Raw genomic sequence first — 26418 nt, 5'->3', positions numbered from 1 at the left:
TTATTTTCGTGTGCATCCATTTAATGTGTTATGGTGTTCAGTGCCCAACTCCCGACATTCCCTGTGTGCATGTCCACATTGGCCCAGTGTCTGACTGACACATGTCTTTCATAGTCCCTGTGGGTCAGGAGTATTTGTGAATCTGTGCTTGGCGTACTGCATGGCCATCCCATGCATCATGTACTAGCAGGGGGGCTACTTCACCTCCAGCTCCATCCTCATCATCCTCACTCGTGGCATGCATGTCAATGTCAGGTGGCAGTGGTAGATTTCTCTGGATGCACATGTTGTGCAGCATGACACAGGCCATGGTGATCTTTGCCACCTTCTCAGGCCTAGCTACATTCTAAACTGTTATGAGGTGTGGTAGTGTGGATGGCGTTCAATAGATGATGCAGGGTGTAATCATGCATGCTGAGGCGGATGTACTGTGGTAGTACGGCAATGTTTAGCCTCCCATTCAAGCAGTTAGTTCTATGCATGGTCACACTAGCCACATTGGCTCAGTTGCCATCCTGTACAGTCATGCATTGCTTGCCATCACCATGGTGGCCTGGTTGTGCCTCTTACTTGTTGTCATCGATATGCATTATTTGTTTAATTTGTGCCAGTGATGTGTCATGTTCCGTTTGTGAGGTTCAGGTCTGGAGTGTTTAGCTCTGCATGCATTCTCCAATCACTGACAATTGCCCCCCAGGTGGGGTATGCATCCCCCCACCAAAATTCCCAACCAGGTGGAGTATCAGTACCCCAGAGCACTGCCATGGCCCAGTTGTGCAACTCACCAAGCAGCCAGGCACGTGGTCCAGCATGTCGCTCCATGTGATGGGGTAGAGTGGAGTTGCGCAGTACCATGGGATCATGTGTTGATCCGGGAAATCGGGCGCAGCAATGTGTGATGATCTTGCTGGAGTCACATGTCATTTGCACATTGATGGAGTGGTATTGCTTGCGATTGCAGTATACTGCCTCTATGGCATGGGGGACTACCAATTCCACATGGGTGCAGTCCAGGGCAACATCACAATTGGGCATGCCTGCCAGTGCATGGAAGCCTACTTTGGTGTCGGCTATCTCCTGGCCAGTCGGTGGTAGGGATATGCGGGTGCTTGCGTGCTTCAGGAGGGCATCCAGCACTTGGTTCAACATGCGTGAAAATGCCATGCAGCTGGCCCACTGTGTGTTGATAGGTGCCTATGGCCAGGAAGTGGAGCACAGACACCACCTTTAGTAGTGGGGGGATGGCAGTGCGTATTTCTATGAGGCTGGCAATGTCGTTGTGTATCATGTCCACTATGGTGGTGATGGTGTCCCGGTCCAACCGGTACAGGGTGTGGATCTGCTATGGGGTTAGGTTGAATGGGCTGTGTCTGGTGGGAGGGATTGGTGACAGCCTACGGGGCACTGCTGGCTGTGCTGGTGGTAATTGCTGGGGCTGTCTCACCCTCCTTCTCCTCCTGCGTCTCCTCTGTGCTGCCTGTTGTTGCTGCTGTGGTTGTTGTTGGAGTTGCTGTTGTTGCTGTGGTTGTTGCAGTATTGGCATGTCCTCCAGCGCCATGATTGCAACAGCAAATGGTAGCATTTTGGTGTTGGAAGGGGTGTGGTGTGTGGGTGTGCTCATTTTATACTGGCCCAGCCTCCATTGACTCCACGTGTGGGGATTGTGTGCACCCGTGGCAGTTGGCTTGTTTCCTGATTGCTGTTTGCGGGTGGTCCACGATGCCTGTATGGCCGGCATCGTGCAGCCCGTGATTACCGGCTTCACGATGCTGGTATTTGCATGTCCGCGTGGGTTGGGATGTCCCCCTATTACCGGCATGCCGGTATTTGCTCCCCGAAGGGGTGCGTGTACGCACCCATGCTGCTATTAGCGGCACCGTTATTTAGGGTGCCTCTAATACCGGGTTGCCGGGTCAGAATACACTGGAGCGGTAAGCGATGCCGGTAATCCTTTATCGGCATCGTTTTTCGCTTACCGGGCAACCTCGTAATGAGGCCCAATGTGAAGATGGAAGTGGATGGCGCCACTGGTATCCTAAGCACACACATGCAGCAAATCTATAGATAATTTCTCTCTCTTAAAATATCACTGCTGATCCTCCGACTGAAACAAAGAGGAACATAAAAAATGTCCTTATGGAGTTTCTGACTAAAGATGAAGACATCTTTCTACTTGAAATAAATCTTGGGATTCCAGTTCTATACCTCATACTCAAAATAAACACATGTATGGCAACCCCTAGGTCACCAAAGTGTGCCTGTGTTTGTTTTCTAAAGAGACACATGCCGCAGATTAACTCCTATTTAAAATGGCAATAATGACAATTGTGGAAAATTATCTTTTCAGAATTGGGCATCACTGGGTTGTAGCGTTAAACACAGAATCTTTGTTCACATGCATCTTCCTCTTTAGAAGACATTGGCCTGTTGTCTAATGTCCTATAAATATATTGCTGACACCAGCAGAAGAATTTCTGGATGGACTAATTTAATTCTTATAGGGATCTGTAGAGATGGTGTAGTCACATAACTATATAGAAATAAATGGGGACTTCCATAAACACATCTATAGTACAGTAATGGGGTGTTACATGTGCCCCTTTGGGGCAACTCTCTAAGTTGCAAAGGTTGAGGAAAGATGTGGTCAATTCTATACACCTTGTAAATTGGCAGTACATGTCTAAATGGATCCAAAATCCAGAAGACCTCTGAACTTTGGATTTTGTAAATGATGACTAAGCTAAAGCATTTGCGATTTGACATCAAAAGGCCAATGTGCAATTTAGATCAAACGAGAGAGTAAGTGCATTAATTTTTGGGATTTCATAATCTCTGAAGGTAAGACACTTTACAAATATCACAGACACATTGGGCCTCATTACAACTCGGGTGGTAGCCATGTCGGTAAAAACGGCAGGTTGCCGGCGGAGTAGCACATTTGTCTGGTGCCTGGCTACCCGGAATTATTGTGTGTGATGCTGGAAATGCATTGGAGGGACAGGGCCTCCCTGTTCTTGTCCTGTAGTCCTTTTCCATTTGTGTTCTGTATTGTTTTCTGCCCAGGAGTCCATGTGGGACTCCTGGCAGTGCAGCTCTTCCTGTTTTTGGTTTGGTGTACAGACCCATGGGATACCCTTATGGCACCCATGGGTGGGGGTGCAAACCTGTGCTCCTAGTGTATGTTTTTGGGCACCTGTGTGTGGCCCACAGAGCAGGGTATGAGCTGGTGCCAGCTCCATGCTGAATTTGACAGGTGCTCTGAGTATCCTCCATTTTGGGATATCCAGGCCCTGCAATTAGAATCAGTTGATTCTGATAGGAAACAAGATGGCCCCTGTGGCCTCTTGCTTTCTATTGCCTGTTACCTTGTTTCCCCAAAGTCCTGGGAAGCCCTGACTCTGTCCCTCCCCCCTGACTGGCTGTTGGGTGGAAGTTCCATATATGGTGTTGTTGTGAAGTCCAGGCCAGACTGGCTGGAGCCTTCCCAGTGACTGTATGTTGTGGGTACACCCTGTGGGTGGGACCTGGGTGAATGAAGTGTGTGACCAATATGCACTTCTTGTTGTGGATGTCTGGTTTCTGGTGTATGACACAATGACTGAGACAGCCCTGCCTGAAACTGGTATGAATGCAGTGTTTAGTGTTGAATGGCTGGGTACTTGTTCCAATACACATTCCTTGTTGTGAGTGTCTGAGAGGGAGGAGTATGGCCTGAATGCACTGTATGCCTGACTGGCTGACTGACTGCATGAATGCCCTCTGTATGATTGGCTGATGAGTGTGACCCAGCAGTGTGGATGAGAGACAGAATAGTATATCTGGGGACCGCTCACCACTGGAAATTGTTCAGAAGCTGAGTTGACACTTGAAGAGTAACTGGAACTGCTTATCCTTGACGCCCAGCTGGAAGAAGAAGAACTGCTGCTGCATTTGTTTAGTGCCTGGTTAGGCGCCCTCTTCCCGTGCTCCGAGGGACCATCGAGCACCGCTAACCTTCGCCGAAGCTCCCTGGAAGTCAGACCATCGAAAGGCTGCCGACCGGAGACGGGGACCACCGAGGAGAACGAAGTAAAGCACCCAGACATCGACGCCGTTGAATTCCATTTCCGTCAAACAGGGTTCAGAGTATCACCGTGACCGCTGGAGGCCCGTTGCAGCCGGGTTGCCCAGAAGAGGGCACCGCTTGACGCTGTGCCGCCAATGACCGGAGCTGCACGCTCCTTTGCCTAAGACTTTTGATTCACGGACATGCTCCTCCGCACCGCCGCCCGCCTTATCACACCGGAGAAGGCCAGGCCACTGGTGCACCGAGGAGCATCCGCCGGTGGGTTTCCGGCCACCCGAAGACCACAAAGACTTCGACGACTCGATGCCCTTGTCAGGCCACAGTTCTTCAGAAACTCTTTGCGGTCCTGAACTATCAACCACTGAGGTGCCCTGCACACCTCATCCTCGCAGGACATCGCGGATGAGCACCGCCTGGATCGCCACCATGGTCTCTGCGCCATTGACCTTTTCATCAACGCCGTCGATGCCAAGTTCACCTTCTTCGACGCCTCTTGAGGATCCGTGGCTCCTGCTTTAAAGGGAGTCACTGAAGAAGGATTGATGCCTCATCAAAGAACTCTGCTCTACCAGGTACATTGGGGGGGTAGAAACCTTATAGAAGGAAATAAGACTTATAGAACAATATATGGTCTGGGCTTGTGATATATCTTTAATTTACAGGTTGCCCAGGTGGGGGGATCTCCACACAGGATTGTGCCTAGTTGGTAGGGGTCAATATTCTGCCCATTGTTCTAACCAACTGCTTTCCTCCTATATCTATTGTTGGTTACTTTTATTCCTTGATCTGTGTGACATTTGACCAGAGTGTAGTTGATGCACTTTAATGAGATATGATAATAATTGTGGTACCACTTTAGAACTGTATGCATTTGCCATTGTGGATTTTCTGAGCAGAAAGTGAGTTATTGTGATAGTGTACATAACCTTGAATATTAATTATATAAAGACTGTGTTTTAACTAATACAGTGTGTGGACATTCCCTTGTGGGGGCTTGGGGACTACACTGTACTTAAGAACCAGCCTGCATCCACTCCTGAGAAGCTAGGCCTTGATTGCGCGACCAGCGCTACCCTATAGAGAATCTTGGCTGGGGTCCTCGGTGCCTCTCCTCTGCCATATCGAGAGCAGGAGTACAGACGCCCCCCTCCAGTCTGTACACCGTGGTATTGCGATCCTGGCATTCCAGGAAGTCAGGCGCTGGGAAAACGGTATTGCCCATTCCCATTTGAGTCCCATAGGACTCAATGGGAATGAGGAAGACGGTAGCAACATTCATAATGTTGCCGGTGCTACCATCAAAGTCTGTGAGCGGGTGCCTTTCCGCCCACCAGGTCAGACCTGGCGGGTGGGAGGGCATTCGGCTCGAAAACTCATACTCTGCCGGTCCGGTAACAGCGGTGCTGGTAGGCATACGTGCTCCGTTGTTACCGGTACCGGCAGGGTCATAATGACCCCCGTTGTTTCGATCATAAAAACATAACGCAAATAAACCCAGTAGGACAATTGTAATGGTGCGATTATTTTGCATAGTCTAGAAAACTGAGTCTAAGGTAGAAGAAATAAAATACTAAGAAAACTGATTAAAAGAGCAAATCTTTAACAGCCACGCTGGGAGCTATGCTGGAAATTCAGGGCAAAAAAAGGAAACAGAAAACCGGAATGACGTGTACAGTATGCCTAACCTCTGACTGTGTATTAAGTTCAAAACCAAAGATGAATTCATGGCATATGAGCATAATCATGTTTAGAATAATCTGTCTTTGGAAGATTTCTTTTACATCTATTCCTTCAAGGCTAAAGCAGAAAAATAATACAATTACAGATAAATATGATAAATAAAAGTTAAATAATGTTTTAGATGTAGTCATTGTCTGTCCTATTGTCATTCTAAGATAACCGGTTGTATACTTTTTTTTTCTCCATCCTGAAGAAGTCCTGGAAAAGGAAAAGAGGAAGAAATCCCATATTACTTGTTCTGGTGTGGGTTATCTATATATTCCAAAAACAAGTGCAACATCAAACCGTACAAATATGACAAATTCCTTCTTGTATTCCTGTCTCAAAGTTCAGCATTGAACTGAGTCCCAGGCTATATTATATAAAGGCTATATTAAACACACAAACGTACATGCATGTACCAGTGTAAGTAAACCCATTGTGGATACAGATATGCTTGAGACAGCAAAACAATGTACCTACAGGATTTGGGGAGCATCAAGATTTGATAGTACAGATGTTCGAGTTTAGCAAAATGATTAAGTCTGCATTTCATCGGGTGGCAGGTTAGATATCATACGATGGAGGCACAAACAGGTTTAAAACGAAGGGCCCCAAATAAATAAGCAAATATAGAATCATATGTGAAATAATTTTCTATCAGAATTGGCATGGACATTAAACCATGGGAGCCCAGTGAGTCCCATGTGAAAGGGTGATGGTTATGACCCTGCCATGAGGTGCCAAGGATCCCCTTAACCTGGGGTAGGCAGCCTACCAGGGAAACACCAGAGCCAGGCCTACCCCAGAGGTAGTGTGGGGGAGTTGAAGGGACTCCTGTGCCCAGCTCCCCAGGATGCCAGGATTTATGTATGTACATTGGTGCCCCTTTCTCTGACTCAATGACTATCATCCTCTTCCCTGGCAGGTCCCTTTCTCTTCCAGGTAGACTGCAACTAGAATTTACCAGACTCCTAAACACCAGGGATGACTAATAGTTCCTTGGAAACAGCACTGTTTGCAGAAAAACTACAAGTACTAAAGTGCACCTGGGAACAACAGACAAGGTCTGGCATTGAACATGATGAACAAACTGGTTACTCAAATAGAAATGGACCAAGCTTCCCCATTCAGGAGCCAAATGGTAGACCCAACATATTTCAAATAGACTACTGCCTGGCTACAGGGGTGCAATGGGGCAGCTGCAGTGGAACGGGAACTATCAAGTGACTGACCAAGAATAGAGGAAACCTAAGAATATTCCTAAAACCTGGTTGGACTACTAATTAACCAGTTGAAGGTGAGACCAGAGAATGAATGACCACAGCACCACAACGATGGAGGGTGAAAAGGGGCAGTGCTGAAGGAAATTATGAAGATTTTCAGGGCAGTCCAGGCCCACAAGATGATAGATCAGGCAGAGATTGCCCCTCCAAGAAACAGCTGACTTAGGTAACCAATGGGAGCAGAGGGAAGCTTCTAAGCAGAAAGAGGGGGGCTATGAAGAATGAGCAGAATGAGTTGACAGAGTCTGCCCCAACCACCATGTAAGATCTGCTACAGTCCCAGGTCAACAGACAACTTACCATGAACCGCCAACACCAGGAGAAGCTGAGAAACATTTGTGCTACGTTTACAGAATGGGGCACCCTTTGGTACCACTCATGGAAGTTGAAGTTTGGAATAGACCCTGTAGCCTTCTTTGTTAACTTCAAGAGGATTGCAAAGGGATTGCTGGACTCACTACGTACCACCACTATTTACAGATGAGGCTCAACATGCTTTCCAGGCCCTTAAACCCCAATTAAATTCCCCATATGATGACATAAAAGGGTATTGTGGAATAGATGGAGTATGAACAGGAAAATTTCCGAATCAGGTCAAGGAACCTGAGGTCACATCTGGGAGAGAACCCAGACAGCTGTCTTGCAGAATCTAGGACCTCATGAATAAGTGGCTTTGTTGAAGACCTATGAGGAAACAAATTCACTGACTCTTTTCCCCCTTAGCTACAAAAAGTGGTGTACCAACTCCATTAATCCATTTTGGAAGAGGCCATTGAAATGTCTACCACCTATCAGTGAGCCATGTTCTAGTGAAAGTTCTCGGAAACCAGGCAGGAATAATCCCTACCACAGGCTAAAGAAGGAAGTCTTTAATTTCCGGTACAAAGCTCTACAGAAAACAGCTACCTAGAAGAGAAAGACAGACCTCCCCACCCAAGGTGACACCATCATAATGGATATATCTTGTTTGGACCACAGGCAGGAAGGTGTAGTATGCTGCTATGCCTGTGGGAATAATAGCCACATCGCTAGGTTCTGCCCAGAACAGTAAAGGGAGAGGCCAAAGGAGACAGGGCCATTACAAACTGAGCCCAAGGAAGATTATCTTGTAGAGGTAGATCCGGATACAGAGATAGAAGCAGGTAAGAAACTATACCTCCCTGATCTGTTCCCTAAAGAGAAGGACATTGATATGAAGTTGTTCTGCTACATGAAACACTGCTTGTTGAACCCCTATTCATGGTGGTATATACAACATTCTACAAAACAGCGACTAGATGCTCATGTGCTGTCCATCCTTATGGCGATTGTGATAGATTTAAACCTTAGGATCCGGTCACATGAGATCTCAACAACAAATAAAATGTTACTATTAGTTGGCTTATTTTCAGATGACCATGTACAGCAGCTACTGGTTATCAATATGTATTGGGATCCCGATAAATATCAATTTCACGTAATGCAAACTTGCTTTGGATGAGATTATTACAGAATGGCTGGGTAAAGGTTTCTTCAACAATATATTAATTGGGTATGATTATAACTCTCTGTGGCTGAGGATCAGGTTTATGACCAGGTTACTGGAGATCCAGACTGTACAGTCTCATTAACTTCACATAACACAGAGGGACTTTGGTAAGACTACATTGACTCATCAAATTGTCATCTTTTGGTTCTAAGTGATCCATTGTCTTCCATGAGATTAGCACTTGGAAAAGGGGACTTAATTCCTGATGGATTGACCATGTGTATGTGTCCTCAAAGATATTTTACCATTATGTTCTCCGCTAACCATTGAGAATGCAGGGGTGAGTGACCATTCTCTTGTAAAATTTAGCATTTCTTTTCCAGTCTCAACACAAGAGAGGCTTAGGATCTGCTTTTGTGGCCCCCCCACCCTAGAGGAGGGTTAACAGTTAAATGGAACAGGACCCTCTCTAATACGTTTACTGTAGCAATGTATCTTCTTTCCCAACAATATTGTGACAATGGTTATGAAACATTTTCTATAGATAGTATTAATAAGACCATTTCTAAATGTTTGGGAAGTTTGATTGCGAAAGGAACTTGGAGACCTCCCAAGACACTAAAACATAGATGTGATCTCAGGATTGTGTTAGCTAAAAGAGAAAAAAGAAAACAGATCAGATGCCTTTTGCAACAGGCTGATTTGGATATTGAAATGGTTAACTCACTTAAAAAAAGATCTGCCAAAAATATATTAAATTTACCAAGAGTCTGAAATCCAGTTGAACTTTAAAGACGTTCAGAATACTCTGGAACTTAAAAATATTAACTCATCACCATTTTGGGAATTGACAAATACAGTAACAGGAAATGGCATTTCTAATGAACCTGGCTGCATAGAGGAATATATTTGGGTACAGTTGTATCAGAAAATATTTGCTCAACTTGAGAACAAGATTGTCAGATCTTCTTGCAAAGTAAACTGCACACAATTGTTCTATTTCTCGTGATCAAAGGAGGATATTAGTTTAATTATCTACAAGTTGAAGCCTCCAGGGACCCCCAACCCTGACAGGCTTTCCCCTGTGACCATTAAAAATGATCCAGTCCTTTGGTCTGAAATTTTGTCTCCCTTGTTTAAGGAAATTCTAGAAAAGCACCAAATTCCTCCAACTTTGAAACAATTGATAATTATCCCAATTTTTAAAAAAGTGGATCGCTGAACTCCTGCTAATTATAGGCCAGTGTCTATTTTAGATTCGATTGGCAAAATATTGAATGTATGCTGTTCAACGATTTGAAACCATGGGTTAATAAGTTTGCCATTTTATCTAGATCCAGGTGGGTTTTAGACAACATATTGGAAGGACTCTAAATGGTGTTATAATGTCACGTATACTGGCTGGAGCAATCAGCACTGTATACATCTCATCTATGGACATGACCAATGCTTTTGATCAAGTTAATCATAGGGGATTATGAAAAAAACTATTGAACTGGAATATTCAGCTCTTTTGGTAAAAATGTTTACTCTCCTTTACTAGGACTTCTCGGTTAAGATAAGATTGACTAAGGATGGTCTTTTAACTATGCCCATTGATACTCGTGGTGGGCTGAGACAAGGCTGCATCCTCGTTACTGTTTAATCTTTACATTACAAGCATTTCTCTACTCTCGCTATAACCTGAACTCGACATACTCTGTATTGTAGAACATTGTATTCAGTAACTCAACTGTATAAATAACTGTATGTTTTTAAGCTTCACACATTGGGCCGCTTACTGTAACCCACAAACAAGCCTTCTTAAGTCTACTTATAGCACCTCGTTGCCTACAGGGCTGCAATGCTCTTTAAAAATCCAAAATAATTAAATAAATTGATGAAATTTGTAAGTCTGCAAAGTCCTATCTAATAAAGTGAGGTTCAGGTACATTAAATTGGCTTGCATTTGAGAGCGACCTAGTGTTCTTTGATTTGACCCCATTGGCCTTCAAAGAAATTTGGTTCATGCCATTGATAATTCTATGGTTAATGGTACAAAGTCGAAGATAAGTATCTACACTAATAAGAGAAAGCCAAAGACTATGTACTGGTTGGTTGGGGGCTCTAGACTGGAAAGGGTTCCATCATTATTGTACTTGGTTTATACACAATCTAATAATGTTCAGTGAATTGTTTTTAAAGACAGATTGAAATCAAGGACACAGCCATTGCTAGCCCAACTTCAAAGAGTGCTTGTGATGATGTGTAAATATTCATCATTGTCCCTCTTGGAATTTAATTCAGCCAAAATAGTTCCCTTGTTAACTTATAGTTTGGACATTATTCTGGTGGATTTGGGGGCTCATTTGAACTCAGTTCCAAGGAATCATTTGGAAAAGAGCTTTAGGACGTGCTCTATCAATTCCTAATGCAGTGATTAGACATGAGTTGGGACTTCCTCAAGGCAATTGTGATTTGGAAGCAAATGTGTATCTAATTGAAAATACTTATCCCTCCTACCAACTCTCTCCATATGGACTTAAACATAGCCCTAATGTCTAGAACAATTGACTCTCTTAGTATTTTTCGCGAAAGGATATCTGCTTCCTTATTAAAAATTGGGTCTAAAATAGAGGAGCTACTTGCAAATCTTATAAAAACTAAGAAAAAGCTATATGATACTGATTGGAGAGAAACAACTGATGAACTAAGTTCATACTCTATTAATAATATGCTTTGTTAGGAATAGAAATAAACTATTCAGATGCATTTATCTATGTCCTTGTACTCAAGCTTGTACAGTCTATATTAGATTTAAAGTGCACATCTAACATTATATTGTGACCTAACTGGTAACTTAAGGACATTTTTCATTTTAGTTGCGGTGTATATAGTCACTTTGAACAAGCCAGTGACTCACTCTGGAGCAGATTGATGGAAGGAATTAGTATTGCCATGGTGCTGGCACTGTATAGATTTTTAACTCAAATTTTTGATATGCTGCATATTCAGATATAATGTCCAATGTGACTTAAATAGCACTGTTTGCACTTTAAAAACTGGAATTTGCAAGTTGATGCAATGACGATATTTGATCTGCTCTTAGAATGATGTTATTTATATATTGTTTTTATGTTTTGCATCATGTATTATTGTGTATTTGTATATGTTGTGTAAGGTTTTACTTTGAAAACCAATCACAATAAAAAAAAAAGGGAAGGAAACACCAGAAAAGAGAAGGAAACACCAGAAGTAGCGAAAAGGAGTGTCTATTCAATATGAGAGTATGAAAATAAATGTCATATTCCTATGACCATAAACGGCAGAGTGGCCCTGTCACTAGAGACGACCTCTATCCCCAGGCAAGGAGTGGATAGAAGTGCTAGAGAGAAACATAAAGGTACTCACTGTAGTGATGTCATGCCTACCATAGGAGGTGTTGATTAACACAGATTTCCCCTTTTTCAACCAATGCCTAGATCCAGTTGAGCACCATCTTACAGGGCGTAAAGGAAATTCCCTAAGGCTGCCAGACAAGGCCCTGAGCCCAGAACAGGGGGCTGGATGGGGAAGGGGGATGAATTAGATTACCCCAAAAAACACAGGATGGATCACAGGGGAACAATGGTGAAGATGTGGCAGAGCAGGAACTATCAAGAGATGGCCCAAAACTAGAAAGCTCTCCAAATTCTGTTGGACCAGTAATTTACTGAGTTAAGGGGATTCAAACCATCATGGGGGCAGGGGGCACAAAAAACATACCGGGGCAGAGGGGTGGTTGGGGGCCACACAACCATCACTGGGGCAGGGGGGTGGGTGGGGGTACACACAACCTCACAGGGGCAGCGTGGCAGTGTACCGGGGCAGACAGGGGTAGACAGGGCCTTCGTGTGGGCCTTGGGTGTAAGGGCCAGATCCCACCTCTCGGTTGCTGCTATTGCCCATTTCATGGCCAGGGCAGCCAATTCTGTTGGGCTTACCCCAAGGAAGCGCTGAGTCCAGATGGTAGAATGTAGGCAGGATGAGGACTGAAATAGCAGGACAGCAAGGCTCTGTCCATGGCACAGTGTAGAAAGCAGAGGAAGAATGAATCCAGGCCTCCATGTGGGCCTTGGATGTAAGGGCTGGCTCCTGCCTCCCGGTTACTGTTCATGGCCATTTCAGGGCCAGGGCAGTGAATGAGAGCGGGAGTCCGGACTGTCCAAGGAAGCACACATGATGTTAGGAGGTGCGGCCATCTTGGAAGGGCCAAGCACAAAGAGGCAGGATCACAGAAGGAAGACTAGAACATTAAAACCCAGCAAATGGGTTTTGCCCACAGAGGAAAATGCTATTAGGGCACACATTGCGCTGCAAGTAATAAAGGCACAATTTAAGGTGCAGAATGTCAAAGTCAGCGCATCTGCACCAAATCACGCCAAAAAATTCTTTTGTGCTACCCCAAGGCAGCACTGAGTCCAGATGGAAGAATGCATGCAGGATGAGGGCTGAAATAGCAGGACATCAATGCTCCGTCCATGGAAAGTGTAGAAAGCAGAGGAGGAATGATTGTTTGCTTGATTGTGAGGTGTGGCTAATTTGCCAGATGGTGTGACCAGTTGAGTGGATTGGAGAGCTGTGATGGAGGGTGAGCAGGGTGGTGATGAGGTCGAGGATGTCACCTTTCATGTGAGTAGGGTCGAGCAGGCAGTGGAGATCATCCTCCAATAACTTATTTGTGGGGATGGCAGGGATGTTGAATTCACCAAGGACAATTTTGTTGGCATGTCTGAGAAACAAGGTGGAAACCGAATCTGTGAAGTCTTCGAGGAAGAAGGTGTTGGACTTGGGTAGTCTGTAGATGAGTTGAAAAGTGACTGTGTCCATTGTGGGGAGAGGGAAGTGACAGGAAACCTTTTCAAAAGAGCCAAAGGTGGTGACGTCCGGTGGTGAGCATGGCCTTGATTCCTTGTGAATGCTAGTGATGCCTCCACCGATCTTGTTTGGCCGGCCATGTTGTAGATTCTGCAGCCATTGGGAATGAGGACAAATAAAATGTGGGTGGAGATGGATGTCATCCATGTCTCAGTAATCAAAATGGCATCCAAGTCATCTATGATGATCAGGTCAGCTATGTCTGCTGCATAGTTGATTGCTGATGGACATTGGCTGGCATCAGTTCTTGTGCAGTGGTGGGTGATGAAGTGCTGATGGGGTCTATCGTGATGTGGGTGAGGTTGGTGAGATGTAGTATTCATGATTTTGCTGGTGAGTGGCATGGTTGGATATAAGTGGTGATAATAGGAAGAGAGGGGTGAAACACATATTTGTGGGGGCCTACCTGATGTTAGAAGAGCAGGGGTTCTGGTCCTGGGTCCTTCTGGTCGGAACAGGTCCAAACAGGAATTGCCCTTTTCTTTGTCTGCCCTTCACTTCAGACACGCTTGATCTAAGAGTTAAGAATGGAAAAGAAGGGGCAGAGTTAAACAGATTGGTGGGGCTTAGGTCACGTGAACAAAGTCAACTTGCACCTGCTCACCAACTGCTCGGGAAAATAGTCTGGAGGGCTGCTAAAGTAGAGAAAAGGGCAGCAAAACAAGAAGGCACCAAACATTGGCAATGATTGACAGGTGGGTGGGGATTAGCTCAGGTGTCCAAGATCCATTTTCACCTGCCCACCGCCTGCATAGACACTAGACAGGTACTGCTATTATGGTAAATCAAGGCCATAAGTTGGCAACAGCTGGAAAATGATGTGATTATTTGGGTATATGATAGCAGGACCTGGTAAATACCTATCTAATACCTATACACAAGCATAAACTGTTGGATATATATATTTTAACAGCACTTCCATGCATGGTACATATATAAATGACAAGGCTCAATGCACACTTGGTTAGGACATTTTTGTTATATAAGTAGCACATTTACAGCTACAGTTAAGATAAAAACTTTCAGCAAACAGCTTAGATAGAACTGATTCATAGAGTCACCTCAAAGAGATAGCAGGTGGATGTGATTTGGGTGTGAAGGGTACGTAGTGAGTGGGAATGGCCATAGGAATTAGCATGGTAACAGACAGTCAGTGGCTGGGTGTGACAAATCGACTCAGCAGGAGTACAAGGATATGTAGAGGCTAAAGCGCACACTCAGCCCTCACACTTTTACAAACCAAGAGCCAACACGGTCATAAAGATAATAGAGCACAGTTAAGAGTTATATCTTCTTCACGTTTTGTGGTAACGTGGGCCATGGGAAGTCTATAGTCTTAAGTGGGGTGTGAATGTGGTTCAGTAGCAACCCAAAAAGTGAAGGATAACAGTCCCAAATAAAGGAATGTCAAATCAAGATTCTATACAAATATATGCTTTAATCAAATGCACCATGTACAAAAATTACTAACTAGAAAACACTGCAAAATGTGTAGAAAGAACACATAGGCCCTCATTACAAGTCAGGCGTTAAGGGTTTAACGGCGTCGTCGGCGCCGTTAACCCTTAACGCCTGATTCACACTTTAACGCCTGCTTTTTGCAGGCGTTAAAGTCCAAGGCGCTAAGCGACCTTGGTGCTAATTAGGGCACCGTAATTTACGGTGCCGTAATTAGCGCCTTCCCCATCCCCATTATGCCCTATGGGGCAAAAATGGGAATGGGGAAGGGCAAATGGTGAAGGGGGAATTACCGCCCCACTACCTTGGAATGGGGCGGTAACTCCGCCATCCACCATGCCGGACTCCGGCATGGACCATGGTGCTAATAGCACCATGGTCCAGCGCCGGAGTCGTAATGAGGCCCATAATATGCAAATATAGAATACATGCAGCACTCTGGGTAATGATACAGGGGAGAAAAGGCAATAAAAGACCACCATTTTCAAAGAATATGTTCTTGAGGTGGCAAAAAGGGATTAAAAGGGCCTAGCCAGTCTCCAGGGCCCAACGATCGACGCAGGTGCAGTTAGCAGCCAATTGTACCATTTTGCAGTTCTTGGTGGTCTGGAAGCACCAAATCAGACATATGGGCGCTTCTGCGAAGATCAGGATTGTGCAAAAGGCAGTAACAGAGAGTCCTGGTGTTTCAAATGTGTTAAACAGTTTTGGAAACACAGCTTCAAGCAGTTCAGTGGTGAAAAACAAAAGGGTCCTGGCTATCGTGGCTCTTAGGGTGCAGTGAGTCTCAATCCAGAGGCTCAGGGACAATATGAGTCCTCTTCTCATGCTCCCAAACACTGAGGAGGCTGGAACACAACTACAGGGGCCCTTAAACATGGTGAAGCGCTGGGTACCACTGTGGCTGATAGAGAGGCAGGTCTTGTTTGTCAGCAGCAGGTCGACCCCCAATGGTCCCTGGGATTGATTAGGGGATAGAGCTCACCTCTGCCTTTGAACAGCTGACTTCACCTCACAACTGGAGAACTCTGGAAAGGAATGCTCTCCTAGCAGGTTCCAAATTATATCTTGTCCAAGGGTTGACGTCCAAAAGATGATTCAAAGAAGTGGTGAGAGATCCTTTAAATGTGAAAGTCCACCGGGGATTGGACTAAAGCTAGCCTGCTTTAGGGGTCCAGTTCCTGCTCTTGAAATAAGTGGACTTTGTCCTTCCGACATCACACCCAAAGTTCTTTGTGCCACAGGAAGTGGATAGGACAGGAACGAGAAAGAGAGGCAGAGATAAACAAGATGGCAGACATTTACCAAACTTGTGCAGATCTCCCTCTGGCTACACTTGTCCCACTCCCTTATTTTCTCAATAGAATGAAAGGCATTTAGATATGCAGCACCTAGTGTAAGGCTACACCATTTGAATGGATGTGTTCCTTTGGTGACTGGGCCCAGTGCAGCTCCCTCCTGTGCAGCTGTCTCTGGGGGAGGGTGTTATCTTTGATCTCTTTGTAATCTGCCATTACAAAGAGATCAAGAGGAGGCATGGCCATTCAGGTTCCCGGATTGTCATTTGTCAGGATCAACCCGCCTGGTCAGAATATACACCACCTTCCACAGCTAAACTTGACTCAGAGGAGCTGACACGTATGTTATATCAAATTGCCTGTATCTTCAATGATAATGAGTAGTGCCATAACTCTAGTATTACAGTGTATCCTGCCACCATCTTGGGCTATTTATTATTATCATCATAGTTTTTAGTACAGGGATACATATCTTAAATGTAGCCCCTGCGCTGTCACTGCAGCTGTCAAATGGGCAACTGTGACCTTTGAACCCGCTGTGTGTCACTGGTACAGTAAGTGCTGCAAATCAGGATACTAAGTCAGCAGGGCACAGATACACACTATGCTTTTGGCAAGGAGTTTATAGAAGGAGAATCTGATCAACAGATTAAACTTTCAGGGATGGAGTACCCGTATCATTTTATTATTTAATAAAAATAAACACTTGGTAAAGCTTAAAGCCAAACAACACCTAAAAGCTCTCTGCCCCTCCTCCTGGCATGTCATCTCCCTCATAGTTGCACTCCTATGCAATAGTTTTGGCCTATAGTCAGTGGTAGAAGTGTACCGAAAAAAGTAGTGGAACTGTGGCCCCGGCAGTGCAGAGGGTAGGCAGAAGTATGGTGCAACATGTGATAAGGTGTTGCAGCTGGGGCGTTGCAATATTCTAAGTGACAAGTACCTAAGGCACCTATTACAACTTTCCATGAAAGGACACATCCTCTGTATAGAATGGTGACTATGGTCATGAAATTTAGAGGAATGTTAAACAGATAAAAATGAAAGTAGTGGAACACCGCTCACGACCATTCCCGCTCACTTCGAACACTGCCTACAGTATAAAAGTCACCTATCAAAAGTACAAAATAATGATCTCTCGCTTCTTCTGTGCCACAGAATGCTAGAGTAACTGGGTTCCTTACTTATTATTTCCTAAGAGACATTGACCTTTAACTAACTGTGTCTCGGATAATGCATTCCTCATTTTCTGTTTATGTAACTCCAGTGATTCATTTGGATAACCGAGGCCACTCTTCATTTGCTCATAGACATATATTTAAGCTAATATGTCAGATTCTTGGCTTTAGTACTTGGCAATTTACATTTCCCCTTTAACATTATTATTTCATTTTGTATAAAAGGCTGTTGTTGCAATGCACTTTGAAATTCAGTGTTGGTGGCTGTGGGACTGGGTAGCTCATATTCTTTCTGCTCGACTTTACTGTTTCAATTATTGTCTTGATCTTTCCTTATTAGTGTAATTTGCTGCTACATGTTGGCTTATGAGTTGATTATGTCATATTGTCACATACATATAAAAGACAATAATATAAATATGGCTCTGACATCACTTGTCTAGCAATCAATCAGCCCTGAACTGGTGCACAGTTATGCACAATGATGGAAAGCATGATGGTTTTTCGGATGGATTTTGGCACAGCATTATTTATTTATTTATTTGTATTTTTTTACATTTATAAAGCGCACAAAGCAGCCCTCGGGCATCGTGGCGTTGTTACAAGCAAGGCTTACTTAATTACAACCTCAATATATGAGGAATATGTGCTTCTTTTATAGTTTCCGTGAGGATTATAGAAAACACACACCATCACTAACTCAACATTTAATTATCAAATTATAGATTATGTTTTTCCTTATCTCTTCTTTCAGCCATTTTGTTTGGCTCAACATTTGTGGAGGGCTCGCAAATGTCCTGCATTCTGAAGATGTCGCTGGTCTGCTGGACAGTCCCTCAAGCTTGTTCCCCATCTGCCACCAAATGCCAGTAATGCTCCACAGTGACTCACCTGCCGCCCGTCTGACCTGCCTGTTCTTCCAGAGGTCCTCATCCGTTCTCCTTCCACATGCTGTCAAACACCATCAAGCACCCCAGAGCTGTTTCCGGGGGCACAATTGGGGGTGCAGCAAGGGCAGCCTTTTAAATCTCGCACCTGGGAGAGTGGATTGATCCTTTGAATTTTACTTAACACTGTAATGGCATATTCAGTTGCACTTCACACACAGAGGCAGAGGGCAAAAGGCTGTCCTGCCCATGTCCATCTAACCCTCTTGATGCAGCCAATGGTTTAATACTATGCTCAGAGTTGTTTTTAAGAAGGCTCCCACCTCCCAAATTAGCATCTCGTCGTGAAAAGAAACATACTTCACTGGCCCCACAACCTCAGTGTGATAATTTCACCATAGTGCTGGCATGCCAGAATGGGGGATTGGGGATTTATGGGGGACTAAAGGGGCTTTGGTTTTTGCAGGATCAATAAAAAGGGCCAGAGACTGCCTGCAGAAGTAGGCGGTTCTGGCGGCAGGGATGGGAGACTAAGGCAAATGGCCAAACTAAAGCATCGTGGGAGGAGGGGAGGTTGTTTTTTTGTTTGTGAAATGTTTTAGGGTGATTAAATGAGTGACTCCATGTCATCTGAACATCACTGGGGCTTCTTTTGAATATCATATTTGTTCGGGTTTTTTAATCCAGTAGATACAAAATAAGACTACAACTCCCAGAATGCATTAATCTGCCATATGTAAACCCATGACAGGAGAACACATCCTCAGGTGGCATGAAGTCACCTTGACAGAATATGCTGTTTACTGGAGGCAAAGCATTTAGGGGCTGATTCATGGAATTATGTGCGCTGAAAAACGGGCTTTGTGCGCCATTCTGCTCGCAAATCCCCATTTGTGAAACAGGGATTTGCGGGCAGAATGGCACACAAAGCCCGTTTTTCGGCGCACATAATTCCATGAATCAGCCCTTTAGAGTAAGTAGGGAAAATGCAGTATTCATTATTCATTATGTTTGTTCCTGCCCGCTTGCCAAAGTGACACCAAGTTGGAAAAGTTGAAGGTTTGTAGGCTGATGAGATTCCGCCTAATCCGATGACTTCATTTGTTTGGTGTTTCATGCGTCCAGGAGCAATTTTATGTGTATCTGTCTGTGTTATTTACTATATAACCACTGTATGTGCGAAGGTAGAAAACAAGCATTAAAGCCAACCGTGTTCATATGTGTAGTGAACAGGAGTTCCTTGTTGCTACTGTAGGTATTGAGATCACGCACCCATGTACCTTCCCAATTTGCCTAGTGTTATAATCACTTGTCCCAGTTACCATCATTTGATAGGTTTATCTAAGATATGTTAACATGCAACCTATTTCAGGTATTATCATGAGCTTGTATCACTGCCAGGTACTCACACAAATTGACAGCTTTTGTCAAAAGACAACAGCGTCTAGCAAAATGTTGTAAACCTTTCAATAGGTTGCCAATGCACTTTGGTGATTTGAATAGAGCTTCATTTAGATAGACTACTTCTAAGCACTGGGCATTCATTAGTGCTGTTATTACCCACTGATGGTACTTGATTCATCCCCCTCAACATGTTGCAGGGCCCTGTCAGTGCAACTAGGGGTTCAAACCTGTTTCATAACATTGGACCTCCATGGGAATGGGGACTAACATTTTACGGCATCTGACTTCCCGATCCGCCAGGACTTGTAATGTCCTGGTGGCACCAGGAAGCCAGGCACCAGATTCGGCATTACGAGGACGGCGGCAACACGCCGGTAGCACAGGCAGGTTACCGCCATCCTCATAATGAGGCCCATTGTCCATTCCCAAATCAAGCAAGTTGCACATGAGCTATTAATTCGACATGCAACTGATTGTCAGAAGTTAGATTTATAAGCCCAGGAAGTTCCCCCATACAGCAGCTATTGCCATCACATACCTAAGGAGCCATTCCATTTTCTAGCTATTTCAGTCCTATAGTTAGGAGCTCTCACCATATACAAGGTTTCTCATTAAATGCTCATCCATTCACACTGATTGTAAAGTATTGTTATACCTTGTCTAGGCACTGAGATCATAAGGCCACATGACTGTTTCACCTCATTTACTTCTCTGGGCTTCCCCTATACCGCACGGAAGACATTCAAGGCACTCTTAGTAACCTAACCTTATCCTAGCCATACTTAATGTAGCCGGGACCTCCCTACCTTTTCACCAGCGCCTAACTCTTGCCCTCTATTTTACACTTAGCTTCCATTTTTCTGACAGAGCTTTTGGTGCGTCCTCTGAGCACTGTGTTCACCAACTGTACTATTGTCTCTGGTCTAATAGCAATGGACGCTTTTGAGGCTGCAATATCCAGAAAAGTGCCTAAGCTTTTCATTCAGATGATGAACATACATACAAATAAACATGAACAAGTCAATAAAACATTCTTTACATTGCAATGACTAAATGATTTTGGAGAGGGAGTGCAGACTGTGCAGTGCGGGGAAGTAGAGGAACAACGGAGAGGTGGTGCGGGAGGGGGCATGTTCCGCGGTTTCTCCATATGCACAATATTCTCTAGAGTCTGCCTTGGGGACTCCCTCTCTGCATGGCCTGCCACCAGGTTTCTTCTTTACAGTTTTCCTTACACACTTCCTCTATTCCAATCAGTGGTCGAAGTGAGCTGGAGTGGTTGGGAGCGGTGCTCCTCCCCTTTTATTTTTTAAGTGTTACTGTTCCTATACTTTTATTTTTTAAAAGAAACTGTTCCGGAATGGTTTCGTTTTAAAATAACAGTGCAGGAAGAAGTTGAAACTTGCACTTCAGTGCACTGCACTGAGCATTCCCTTAAACAGCAGGTGTGTTTGTTAGAGGGGTTTGGATTGTGCGTGGGAGGGGCTGTGTCAGCGGGGTTTGTGGAGAGCGGGGGCAGACCAGCAGGGAACATAGTTCCACTAGTTCTTTTTGTACTCTTCGACCATTGATTCCAATGCTCGGAGCACTTGGAAAGGTCTATTCTACTCATGTCTTTCCCAATTAGGGCCTGGCCCTCCTCTGCCCCCCTCACTGCTACCCCGCTTTCCCTTCTCCCTCCACCCCCTCCGAAATATCAATTATCCCAGGATTCCTATAAACCCCTTGAGGGGGACTTTCTGGCCGGTGGCAGTCACAGGCGCTTCATCAAAGGAATTCGCTTTGCTCTGGCCTTTAATGTGGTCACTGGGCCATTACGAGCATGTAAAGACCACGCGCTCCTCGTCCGGGGTTTATTATTTAAATAGAGCGTGATATTCGGTTGAAGTCCAGGGACTGTGAGTGCATGGCATCTTCTAACATTATTAAAGTTCAACTTTGCCTTTTTCCTCTTCCCTTCTTGAAGCAGTCAAAATCAAAGTCTACGCTGCTGCGCAGTGTCTGCCACAGGCGATGTTCTTTAATAAAGTTTCTCATTCTTTCGACACATTTCGACACATTGCACCAGGTAAAACTGGCTGAGGTTATTAGAATTCAGGCAGCCTTCAGCTGCAAGGCAGGACAAAGGCCATCTCGAAGTGAAGTACTTTATGGCACAGTTTTCTCAGATTTTCTCAATCTTTTCATAACGTGGACAGGTCTTATTGGGCAAATCATTTCCTTTGGCTTGTATCTGCTTTTCTGGGATGCACTGCTGGACTCCTCTGTCCCCTCAATTACGCAGGAGACTGGTAGCAGCGTAAATTACGCCATCACGTGTTCATAAATGACAAGAAACGCTATTCAGTGACTGCATCATACGTTCAATTTATACAATTTCCAACTTATTTACTGGTTCATGTCATTAGCACCTTCATTTTATCAAAAGTGTTGCACAAGTTAGTAATTAATCAATAATGGGGCTTTTAAAGTTGATCCGTTAGGCGACTCCTGTGAATCCTTAGTTATTTTGGTGCCTTGTTTATCGGTTTAAAGGCGTATTGCAGCAGAATCTAATATCCTTCTGTGTCGCAGTTCACTGTAATAAGCCTAAAACGTCATTATTACGACCCTGGCGGAAATCGCGGTGCTAAATGCACCGCGGAGCACGGCGGAAAGCTGCCGATAGCGCCATGGAGGTTGGCGGATTTTCCGCCCCATTCCGACCTTGGCGGGGCGGTAAATCCCCAATCCCCATTTTACCCTTCCCCATTCCCATTTTTGCCCCATAGGGTATAATGGGAGTGGGGAAGGCGTTAATTGCGCCACCGTAAAATACGGTGGCGTAATTAACATGAAGGTCCCGTAGCGCCATGGATTTCTCCGCCCGGAAAAACCAGGCGGAAAACGTTCCATGGCGCTACGGGAACTCGTAGTAGGGCGTACGGGTCCGCCGCGAATAACGCTGGCGTAAACCCACTCCGCCAGGGTCGTAATGAGGGCCAATGAAGAAAACTCCAGGACTATGCGCCATTAGGTGTTGATTGTGTTTTTAATACTGAGTCTTCAAAACAACATAAACTAGTGTAAATAGATGTGCCCTTTTCTTGATTACACGTGTTTTGGCTCCTGAGACGTTCGCCACTTTTCCCCTGTCCCGCTCTTCTTGACTCTGTTTTCCTTTTCACCCGATGCCATGGCCTTGCTGCCCTCCACATCGCCCTCCTGATCGGGATCATGTGCGCACTAAAAAACACACATAATACATCCTTACCATTAACAAGGGTGCATGTAAGCTCACTGGCACCCTTGTTTTCGGACCGGCAAACTAGGACTCTGCCTGCCGGGCTGCTGTGCCCAACCGGTCCGACCGTTCCAAGCACAACGGCCACGGTAGGCAGACCGGTCACAGAAGCGCAGGCACCGTTAGCAACAGTGCCGGCGCTTCCGAGTCCACACTCCCATAGAGTCCTAGCAGCTAGAGTGGACAAAATGCCTTATAATATTTTTATTTGTAGGCTGCCAGGGATGGAACGCTGCCCACATGCACCACTTAGCTCCTTGAATGATTCCTTCTAGAACATTGGTGCCATCAGGACCATGGAAACACTAAGGTAGATATGTGTACATGTTTATATGATTCACATGTGGAACTCTAATTATTGATTCAGCTGTTGTGAAAAATACTGACTTAAAGTGACTTTTGTTTCCTGCCTATGAGAATACTATCATTGATGACCCTATAAGATTATCTTCTTTTGATTGTTTGTAGAATTAACATTTTATCAAGACCCCTGATGAAGAGATGATTTCTAGAAACGCGTTGTGTCATAGCAATACATTTTCTCTTTTTTTTAATACTAATGTTTATTATAATGTATGTATTTATATTGAATTGTTACATGTTCTCCATTATGATTCTTTACCAATCAGATTATTAGACCCTAAATAATTCAGAGTTCTTCTATTTATATATTGGCTATCAATTGGCCTGTGAAAGTTTGTAGGGGACCAGAGTTCCCCTCTTATGGGAACTCTTCCTATTTACTATTATCGTTCAGTCCATGTGCCAGGACTGATTTCTCTCCCCCGCACTTTGAATTCATATAATTGTTGACATTATTTTCTTTCTGAAACAATAACAGTACAGTGTGCATTATGTAACACTTTGGACATCACTATGTGTAGTCATAAACATTTGAAATCTACCACTATCCTTACCCATAGATTTTGTCTGGTGAATTTCAATTGTTGTACCTCCCGTGTATTATATTACATTATATTATAGTATATTACATTTTTAATATCTCAAAACTCTTGCGCTACAACAAGATGCCATTGATTTTATTTCTTTGATGTAAACTGGTAATTCAATTAGCACATGTTAATCCTGGCTGATATGGAACGACTTAAGATATTCCACCCCTGCTCTAACCAGATACTGCACTATAAAACGAGGCAAAGAGAGGAAGTAAGTAGCAAGCACAACAGGAATGAGGAGAGACAGAAAGAATTGAGCTGAACAAGCACTGGCTCCAGAGGTTCGGATATGTAGTGGGCAGGTAGTGCAGTGCACTGGTAGGGACAGACATCACTACTGGAACTTTCTTCATAGTGGCTCAGGATTCTTACTTGAAGGCAGGGTGCGCTGGTGGAAAATAGATTTCCAAATGGTTTCTCTTGGATCCAGTTTCTGACAAATGTTTTGTATCCATCTCCTGGTCCGTTCCAGTGGTGATGTTTGTCCCTCCCAGTGCACTGCACTACCTGCCCACTCCATGTCCGAACCTCTCTAGATAGTGCTTGTTGAGCTCAATTATTTTTGCCACTCCTCCCCCCTGTTGTGCTTGCTACTTACTCCCTCTCTTTGCCTCGTTTTATATAGCCGTATCATGCTGTTGCTTTAGGTCTGCTGCAGAGCACTCTGTGACATTGCAAAGATTCAGACATGTAGAATGGCTAGCTGCAGGTAACCAGCGTATCATACTTACTCCTACACACGCAAGAATCAGAGACAGAAAGGAAGTAAGCATTGGTATTACAGAAACATTGCACAGGTGCACGAGCAAATAGCACTAGGGGAAAAACTGATGTAATTCAAAAAATGGATTCTTTATATATATTATACCAACAAGGAAAAAGACTATGGGCCTCATTACACGGAAGGCGGTAATCCAGGGTGCTATTAGCACCCTGGACCATGCCGGTAAATTACCGGCACCGCCTTGGCGGAAAGGGGATTTACCGCCCCATTCCAAGGTTGGAGGGGCGGTAAATCCCCTTTCCGCCATTGCCCTTCCCCATTCCCATTTCTGCCCCATAGGGCTCTATGGGAATGGGGAAGGCGCTAATTACGGCACCGCAATTTTGCGGTGCCGTAATTAGCTCCGAGGTCCCTTAGCGGGTTGGTACTTAACGCCTGCAAGAAGCAGGCGTTAATTCCTCCAACCCGCAAAGGGACCTCGTAGTACGGCGGTAAGGGTTAACGGTCACCGTTGCCATTAACGGTGACCGTTAATCCTCACCGCCGTCCGTGTAATGAGGCCCTATAACTCGGGCAAACATTGCATTTGAAGAATATGTCTTTTGCACGTGTGCAATTTATGCCCCGGTGCAACGTTTCTGCAATACCGCTGCATGGTCATATCTAAAGTGCACAATTTGAGCGTGACTCCCGTCGTAAGGGATAACAGTGAAAAAGCAAGGGGCATTTGGAGTGTGGGAATTAATTGATAGAGAAAGAAGTAGGTGGCAAGGTAGTCGGCGTTTTCTCTGCAACTCTCTGGAGGTGGCACGTCAGATGGGCAGCCTCCATGTGAATGTAAGACATAACATACACTGTCCAAACTCCAGCAGGACATGTGCTGTGTTACTACTTGCCCAGATACCTCTTCTAACTGCCTTGCATGGGCCTCTCTTGCATCTAATTTCTTCAGTGGACAAAGATGTCCATCAATATGCCAATTGTGCCTGGCGAGAGCACAACAGTGAGAACTGTACTCTGTTGAATAGACAATGGGCTCTTTATCATGTTCTTATTTGAGTGGGACAGCTTCCCTTGGCACCACTTTCCCACCTCTCAAACCAAAGAAAAGAGAGGATCCATTATTCAAGCTGCTTTCAATCCACTTTGCTTTTTTGTTTTATTGGTAATCTATACCATGCCAACATTCCAAATAACTCAGTTCAGGGTTCAGTCGCGACAGGAAAACACAAAATAAAGAGAACAACATTATGTTACCGGAGGGGACAATATGAACCTTAAATAACAGGCAGAACAGTATCTACATTCCTGAAATGTAACGTTGCTCATTTAGAGTATATGTGCTAAGCAAGGTCATAGGAGGTAGGCACGTACCCTGGGTGACCTATGAGAGGGACCCAATGTCAAGTCCCTAGGGTACTCAACTTGAAGCACCTATGATAAAACATGGAACCGTGGTGACTTTGTTGGTTGTGCCAAGAGAGTCATTTAAACAAATCAATACACATGTGGCTAATGAGTCGCTACCTAAATGTAATAATTTACTTGTCTCGGGAGGATAGCTCAGGGGCAACATGCTCGCCTTGGAAACAGGACGACATGGAGCACCACAGGAAAAGAAAAATAGACCCTTATGTTCCTAATACATTAAGATTGTAGGTTTCTGGAGTCTGTGTGCCTCTTTTGTGCTTCTTAATTAACTGCATTACAAACATTAGACAGACCCTAAAACATATCATGTTCCTTGTTAAAAAGCCTCGCATATATGTGTGCACAAATCAACTAAATGCCCATA

The sequence above is a fragment of the Ambystoma mexicanum genome, chromosome 5q, assembly GCF_040938575.1.
Source record: "Ambystoma mexicanum isolate Mex_15411 chromosome 5q, UKY_AmexF1_1, whole genome shotgun sequence".
In the NCBI taxonomy this organism is placed as follows: Eukaryota; Metazoa; Chordata; class Amphibia; order Caudata; family Ambystomatidae; genus Ambystoma; species Ambystoma mexicanum.
This window is presented reverse-complemented; position numbering follows the sequence as displayed.